Source organism: Galeopterus variegatus, unplaced genomic scaffold (genome assembly GCF_000696425.1).
Source record: "Galeopterus variegatus unplaced genomic scaffold, G_variegatus-3.0.2 Scaffold6908, whole genome shotgun sequence".
Taxonomy (NCBI): Eukaryota; Metazoa; Chordata; class Mammalia; order Dermoptera; family Cynocephalidae; genus Galeopterus; species Galeopterus variegatus.
In genome coordinates, this window is record NW_007733019.1 from 111113 (window position 1) to 119793 (window position 8681).

The following is an 8681-nucleotide window of genomic DNA, read 5'->3' on the forward strand; positions in this document are numbered from 1 at the left end:
GATTGATGATAGAACTAATGGTAGACAGACAGAAAGCTACATGAGAATTGGGGAGGGAGGGATGAGGTCAGATGTGCAATAAATTTCAATAAGGTAGGATACCAGGTGGCATAGCCTAATGGTAATTGATGTTCTCAACAAAGACCATTTACAAGTGAGAAAAACGTTTATACATACACACATACATGTTTAACCATTTTGTGGATGGATTACAAACAAATTTTGACTTCATTTCTTATATTTTGAACTAACTGGAAATAAATGAAAGTCAGTAAAAAAAAAAGGTGCCTGGCACCTAAGTTCAGGGATTTCCCCATATCCCACCATGATAAAGTTTGATTTGAATAAATTCTACTGAATTTTAAAATTGAGAATACTGCTAATATAAAATTATAAACACTATTTTTAAGGAAAAAAAATTGACTGGAAAGTTTATTGCCAAATCTATGTCAAGCTTCGCAATTTAAATTTATTTAAAACAAAGTTAAAAACATCTATGTAAGGTCAGAACATTATTTTAGATAAAACTAATTGTTAAAAAAATTTTAGTATCATGGTTCTGAAAATAACAATTATGGCAAGTTATACATTTTTTAAATATAGAAAACATTAAATACAAAGTATCTAAGAAAATATGTCTTGCTGTTACTTTGAGGGAAAAGGTAGGGACAAATATTTTTTATTTACATATATTTATTAAAAGTTTCCACATGACATAGCAAGTAGTCCCACTTCTCTTGTGTTTTGCTATATAACACAAATTCACACAAAGGAGATGGGAAACATAAAATTACAAAGATGGTGGAAAAGTAAGCCACCCCACACCCAAATACACACTGAATTGTTGCAAAGGACATAACCTGAACATATATGGCAAATTAGTTTTAGAAAAAGAGCACTGCCCTCCCCCAGGTACACACACACACACACACACACACACACACACACACTCCACTTTATTAAACCACAAGAGGAAACTAATTGGTCTTTCACTTTCCTATGTTAGTTTTTTGAGTTCTTTTTCAATCATAATGAAATCTATTAGGAACAGGATTTTCTTCAAATTTGTACAATTCAAATATGATTTTTGTATCTGACATTCTACTTTGCACTTCTGTTCTTTTATTAATACATGTATACACCTAAATTCCTTAAAATTACAACTTTGAAAATTAATTGTAAAAAGTGGTTTTCAATTTACATGCCATAGTTCAGTGTTTACATATTATTCTGGAAGAGTGGTAAATTACAACATACAGGTTTAGAAGCAAAAAACTGATATTATTTAATGTATATTGGAATTTTAACAATGTTTTACTATTTTAACCCCATATACTTCTACACTCTGAAATTTTAGATTAATATACTGATTTTATTTACTGAAAAGTCCCAAATTTCTGTTCTATTGTTTTACAAAACTCTATAGATTTTAGTTGATTTTGAAAGAATCTGTATTATGTGAAGAGTTCATGTGACAGCCAAAATAATATAATATTGTATATAAATGTCTTTCCCATCATAGTTCTTCTAATTGGCAATAACAAATTATATATGATAATCATTATTTTATCAAGAGTTCTGATATTATAAGACTAGTCCTGAATATATTCCCTTCAATGACAGAGAGCAAATCTGTGAATAATTAATTTTACATTCTGAAGAAAAAAGTTAAGCATGACAGCAAAATATCAAAGTTGATAAGTCTTTGTGATTACAAAACGATATAGGTTATAAATACAGGCATGAAAACTAAAAAAACTTTAAAAACAAGTACTGTAAGAATATTTACACACATATTTCATGGCTCATTAAGAAATAGATTATTAAAGCATAATGTGAACAATACATTATATTAATTCACAGTATAAACACACTTTGAGGACTTAAGTCAGGAATAATAAAAATATGAAGATAACATCAGTTAAGCACTATTAATACATATTTTGTTCTGTCATATATATAAAAATATACACATAAAGTTCTTTTAAACCAAACTTTTTCACATAAATATTCACTGATTTAAATAAAAATTGACAGAGGTAGAATTTGTATCAATGTTCATGATTTTCAGGAACAAGTACTTCAAATATTTCACTACTGTTCTGTTCTTTTAAAAATCCATATAGGAACTCATTGAAAGCCATTATTCTGAAAAGTGGGGGAAGGGAAAGGTGAATTAAGATAAACAAGATAAAATTACTCAATACATTCATAAAAAACTGAAATTCAATAATGTTTTCACTGAAATTATAGTCTCTAATAAAACCTTGTCTTCAGTTCAATTTAAGAAGTACTGTTTTACTTCCTCAGGTTAAAAAGTGCTGTTCTGTGCTTTAAAAAATGTTTTTGGTTGTCTTATTTATACTTTTTTGCACTTTATGTTTTCTCAATGAGTACATGTGATATTGTGATATAATAAGAAATATGTGTTTAGTTTCTGCCCCTGGTTTCTAGCACACAGCTCCTTGGAATTTCTGGAGTGATAACAGTGTCTATGCTAATGAAATGACTGATGGCTGGCCACCCCTAAATAGCTTCAGGATGAGGGCTGGTCACCAGAAAGACCTAGGCATGATTAGAGGGTTAGGATTTTCAGCCTTGTCCCTTAACCAGGGAGAGGAAGGGGCTGCAAGTTGAGTTGATCACCAATGATGAATGATTTAATCAATTACGCCTACATTATGAAGCCTCCATAAAAACCCAAAAGGACTGGGTTCAGGGAGGTTCCAGATAGCTGAACACTTGGAGGTGCCCAGAGAGTGGTACACCCAGAGAGGGCAAGGAAGCTCCACTCCCCTTTCTCCATACCTTGCCCTATGCATCTCTTCCATCTGGATGTTCATCTGTATCCTTTGTAACATCCTTCATAATAAATGGGTAAACGCAAGTAAAATATTTCCCTGAGTTCTGTGATCTGCTCTAGCAAATTAATCGAACCTGAGGAGGGGGTTGTGGGAACCTCAATTTATAGCAGGTCAGAAGCACAGGTCACACACAACCTGGGGCTTGCAATTGGCATCTGAAGGGGGAGCAGGGTTGGGGATGGGGGAGGGGTCTTGTAGGATTGAGTCCTTAACCTACGGCGTCTGACACTATCTCTAGGTAGACAGTGTCAGAACTGAATTAAATTACAGGACACCCAGTTGGTGTCTGCTGGAGAATTTGGTGTCAGAAGTGTTGTGTTGAGTAATATGTGAGAGTAGGAGAAACATTTGTTTTCTTCTATCTTAAACAGCATGCATTAGATACCATAGTCAAAAAAATAACCAAAATTGGATTATATACTTTAACTATTAGAGAGACACTAATCTGAGAAACTATTTCATAGCTGAGCAATTAACTTCTGAGTGCTTATGGGGAAATACCTTAAAACTTTTTCAGTGACAATATTTAGAAAATGTGAATGGAAATGGATTACTAATTAACAATCTCATTTAGGATACCTTTAAAATTAATTGTAAATTATTACAAAATTACAATTGTGAATTTGATAATGGTTGGAAGTGTTTTCTAATCCACATGTACTATGATTGTTATAATTCTAAAAGTGGAAAATTACAAGTGTTGGAAAGGATGTGGAGAACCAAAACCCTCATACATTGCTGGTGGGAATGTAAAACGGTGAAGCCATGTGTAAAACAGTCTGGCAGTTCCTCAGAAAGTTACATAGAATTACCATATGACTCAGCAATTCTACTCCTAGATATATACCAAAAGATTTGAAAGCAGGGACTAAACCAGATATTTTTACACCAACATTCATATTAGCATTATTCACAATAGCCACAAGATGGAGGAAACAACCCAGGTGTTCTCAACTGATGAAAAGATTTATAAAAAGTGGTTTATCCTACAACATGGATGAACCTTGAAAACTGTATTCTAAGCAAAATAAGCCAAAAGCAAAAGGACAAATATTGTCTAGTTTCACTTATATGAAAATCTAAAATAGACAAACTCACAGAGACAGAAAAGTAGACTAGAAGTTACCAGAAAATGGGAAGGTGAGGTCAGGGGAGTGGAGAGTTACAGTTTAACAGGCACAGAGTTTCTGTTTGGGGTGATAAAAAAGGTTTTAGAATAGACAGCGGTGCTGGTTGCACAATACTGTGAATGTAATTAATGCCACTGGGTTGTACACTTAAAAAATAGTTAATATGGAAAAGTTCGTATTATATACTTTATCGCAATTAGAAAAAAGATTTCTAATTCATCACAGCTTTAGGGATTGCTGGAATCCACTGTGTTCTTTCTCAGTGGTTCTTAACGTGTGGTGTAGGGATCCGTGGGAGTCCTCAAAACCCTTTTGGGGAGTCTACAAGTCAAGCCTACTTTCATAAAACCAGGGAATTATTTGCCTTTTCACTTTTTTTCTCATGGGTGTACACACTTGAGTTTTCCAGAGGCTACATAATGTGAAGGGCCAGGGAGTAAATCTTTTAGATTTTCAGGCCACAGGGTCTGTCACAACACTCAACTCTGCCTCTGTAGAAAATCAGTCTTAGACAATATGTAAAAAATGAGTGTGGCTATGCTCCAATAAAGCTTAATTTATAAAAACAGGCAGAGAGATTGGCCTGCAGATCCTAATTTGCCAACACCTGAACTAAACTGCAGCTGTGAATCAAACACAAGAAAATGTTTGTGTCACACTGTTGTACAGCTTTACAACAAGTCAGTGAACCACCACCTAATCACGTTCAAAACAATGCAGCAACTTAGAAGCTGTGAGGACAAAGTGACTGCAGTAAGCACTGAGAGGTGGTCCTCAAAGTGAAAGAGGAAAATAAATGTTTTAAACAGCACAAAAGCAAAAGCACAACAATCAGAAATCATTTAAATCTAGGCCCTACAGACACGGGGCACCGGTGCCTTAAAGCACAGTATATAGCTAATGTTTATAATGAAGATTCTGAGTCATGGAGGAAACAACTAACTATCTTGTATGTACGTCTATTAAAAGAGGCAAAAAGATGCATCAGTTTAAACAAGACTGACTTTATTTCTGTCAATGAGTCTGCATTTTTCACAGTTATGAGCTGTCAAACCCTGGGTCTGACTCATGCTTCTTTCCCATTCACTCCCATCTCCAATGAGTCAGCATATCCCTTTGACCCTTCCTCAGTCAAATGTGTCCTCTTTTTTTTTTTTTTTTTAAAGATGACCGGTAAGGAGATCTTAACCCTTAGCTTGGTGCTGTCAGCACCACGCTCAGCCAGTGAGTGAATCGGCCATCCCTATATAGGATCCGAACCCACGGCCTTGTTATCAGCACTGCATTCTCCCAAGTGAGCCACGGGCCGGCCCAAATGTGTCCTAACTCTTTACAGCTATTTTGGAAAACAGGTTTGATGTACCTACTAAAGCTTGAACATATGCATATCCAGTGATCCAGCAACTTCACTCCTAAGTGTATACCCATAGCACTATTTGTAATAGCCCAAACTGGAAACTACCAAATGCCAATCAACAGTAGAATGAGTAAATAGATTGTGGTAAATCTACATAATGGTATTTCATTATGCAGCCAAAAGACTGAACAATCTACAAGTACACACGACAGTATGGATGAATCTCACAAATGTACTGTTGAGGAAGAGAAGCCAGAAACATATGATTTCATTTATAAAATGTCAACAAACAGGCAGAAAGAATCTACGCTTTTTACAGCCAGGACAGTTACAAGGCTTATGACTAGAAGGGAGCCCAAGAGAGGTAATGTTTTGTTTCTTGATCTGGGTGCATGTTATACAGGTGTGTTCAGTTTGAAAATTCATTGAGCTGTACCTATAATGTGGCACTTTTCTGTAAGTATACTATAATTTACTTTTAAAAATCTGTCCTACCTTTAAATATTACACTGATTCTGAACTGATTATACTGTTTATTTCATACCCTCTTATTGGTCTCTCTACTCTAGTTTCCACCCCTTCCAGTATGCCTCGAATACAGTTGTAAAGTTAATCAACCAGAAATAGTTCTTCATCTTGACCCCTCCCTTGTACCTATACTATTCACAGGAGGACTGATGTTCAATGGCTTCCCTTGATTTACAGCATGAAGTCTACAATCTTCAATTCAGACTAACATTCAATATACTCCATATAATCCACTCTATCTTTCAAACTTTTCTCCCTTATTCCCCCACAACCTTCTACATGCATGTCCACACTTTTACCACTAATTATTTGTACCTTGAATTTGGCTCTTCATCAAATACCTACCTGTGATATCTCATATTGTCATTTAATGTTTTGTTGTAGATATCCTCTTTTCTAATTCAGGTATAATCTACATACACTAAAATGTATGACCTGTAAATGTTCAGTTTAATGAGTTTTTACAACTGTAAAAATATCCATGTAACCACCACCACCAAGATACAGAATATTTTCATTACTCCTGGAATTTCCCCTGAACACCTTTCCAGGCAATCTCCCCTCCCCCTACATAGAAAACTACTTCCCAAGTTTTTACAAGCATAGATTAGTTTTCCCATCCTTGGTGTTACATACATACCTTTCTGATAATTATATATTTATATGTTCAGGAGAACTTGAAGGAGACTTCAGAGTAGAGCTAAGGGGTGGTGTAGGAAGACCATGTCGACGCATCTCTTGGATTGCTCTTTCTCTGTCAGTAAAGACCAAACAAGAGAGACTGTATGTAAGTACCATGAAAAACCAAATAGTGGTATACACATATAAGGTGCTATTATTGTTATTAGTTAAGTAATTTCTACTAAGTTAATTAATTAGTATTTCTCTTAAAATTAAATCTTATGTCTTTATATGATTTCTACATAGTGGATAAAAGATTTCAATGAAAAGAATATGCATCATAAAAGATTGTTCAAAGCAGTTATGGTATAGCCATGTTAGAATAGTAGGCAACCATTAAAATAATATTTTAGAAACAAAATGCTCACAAAATATTTAATGAAAAAAGGAGGATACTAAGTGTACAAACAAATACAAGGGTACTTCAAAAGGTTCATGGAAAAATGGAATTAGAAGATAATACTAATCCTTCCATGAACTTTTTGAAGAACCCTCACACATGACTAGATGTTAAACTCAAAAATGCTACTAGTGACTATGGAAAGGTAGAACTTACAGTTTTCCTCCTTATAATTTAAAATTTTTAAAAATTGCAATAAACCAGTTTAATGTGGTCTAAAAACTTAATTCCTATATGTTAGCAGGCAAATTCCCTACCTTACTTGACCCTTCTGTGGGGTCTCGTGCTGTTAACCACTCTTGGCTACCATGACACTACCATCTCCCTGTTCTCTTTCTACCTATATGACCATTTCTTAGTTCTTTTATCGGATCCTTTACTTCCGCCTCTACTTTCAACACTGGTGTTCCCCAGGGCTGGGTTTATATTCTCTCCTATGCTTTTATATGCCAACGACTCTCCCAAGTCTACATCTTCAGTTCTGTCCTGTGCTCCCAGACATCCCACTGGTACCTGACATACCCTAATTTGACCTTACCATATTCTAACTTGACCTTGCCTTACTGTTTCCAGACAAGGGTAGGTTCCATCCTCCATCCAGTGTGCCCATAAAATCCTACACCCATCTCTACCCCTGCAGTTACATACTGTTTTTAAATGTCTACATATTTACCCCTCTTCCTTATTATATTGTGTCCCCTGAGAGTCAGTTATTCATTTATTCAACTGGTATTCTTAACACAAGACATAGTGCCTAGCCTATAATGAAAATGATATTTGGGCTATTGTGCAGAGACACATCCTATAATAACAGGCTCTTTATTTTTATACTGGGCTGAATATAGAAAGATTGGAATACTAAAATGTATTCAGTTTACTCTTCGATGTTCTAGCCCATTAGACCACCCTTACATGGCAACCTTCCTCTTGTATTTAGGTATTAACACTCACCTTCTTCCCATTAACCAAAGACAGTCATTTAACTTTAATGTAATGGGTGACCATGTATTGTTTGCACTTCACTAACTTCTCACTTAAGCCCCAGGACCACACTTGCCCCTCTGAGCACAGAGCTTGGTTCCCTCCTCTGTACCTTCCTTCCCATCTCTTCTTGCACATCCATCTAGACCTGCTCCTTCTTCCTGCCTAAAAACTCAAGTGTCAGAAATGAAGGAGCACATTTCCTCTGTCATGCTTTCTTTCTCCATGCATGAATCTGCCCCCACCAAGCATGATGATTACGTTGCTATGTTCTTTGTGGGCTAATCAGAGCCTCTGGCCTAGCCTTTTTCTGCCTTGAGTTCTTCAATATATAGGATTTCTACCTAGTTTGGTGTTTCTCAAACTTTTGTCATTATTACTCTCCCCAAGGAACTTTTTTAGACTATTTTTACCCCAGATTATCCACCAACCCCATGAAATTTTAATACATAGATACACTTTATTTACTGTGATGTATTGGAGGCCCACAAGACATTGTAATTCCTAGTAATACCTAAGATTTTTTTGCCACCTCCTCCCCCACCACCAAGGGCCATTTTATCCCTTGGGGGAAGTGGATGACATTGCTCCTATGAGAATGCATAACTTAGTTGGATGGTAAAGAGCAGGAAAGACATGGCCATACAGTTCAAGGTTTCTTTGAGGGCCAGGGTCAGGGAAAAAGAAGAGGAATTCAAGCGGGAAGTCTGTAACCTTGGGCTACAGAGAGCTTGATTTAG

At 35.7% G+C, this 8681-nt stretch overlaps 1 long non-coding RNA gene across 1 annotated transcript; it reads right to left on the minus strand.

Annotated features, from left to right (window-relative positions):
• Nucleotides 1-402: 402 nt before the first annotated feature.
• LOC103606877 lies at nt 403-6650 on the minus strand. The gene is made up of 2 exons (XR_551923.1): nt 6520-6650; nt 403-2148 (listed from the first exon to the last, which is right to left on the minus strand). It is a non-coding gene; the product is annotated as an uncharacterized LOC103606877 (long non-coding RNA).
• Nucleotides 6651-8681: the final 2031 nt, after the last annotated feature.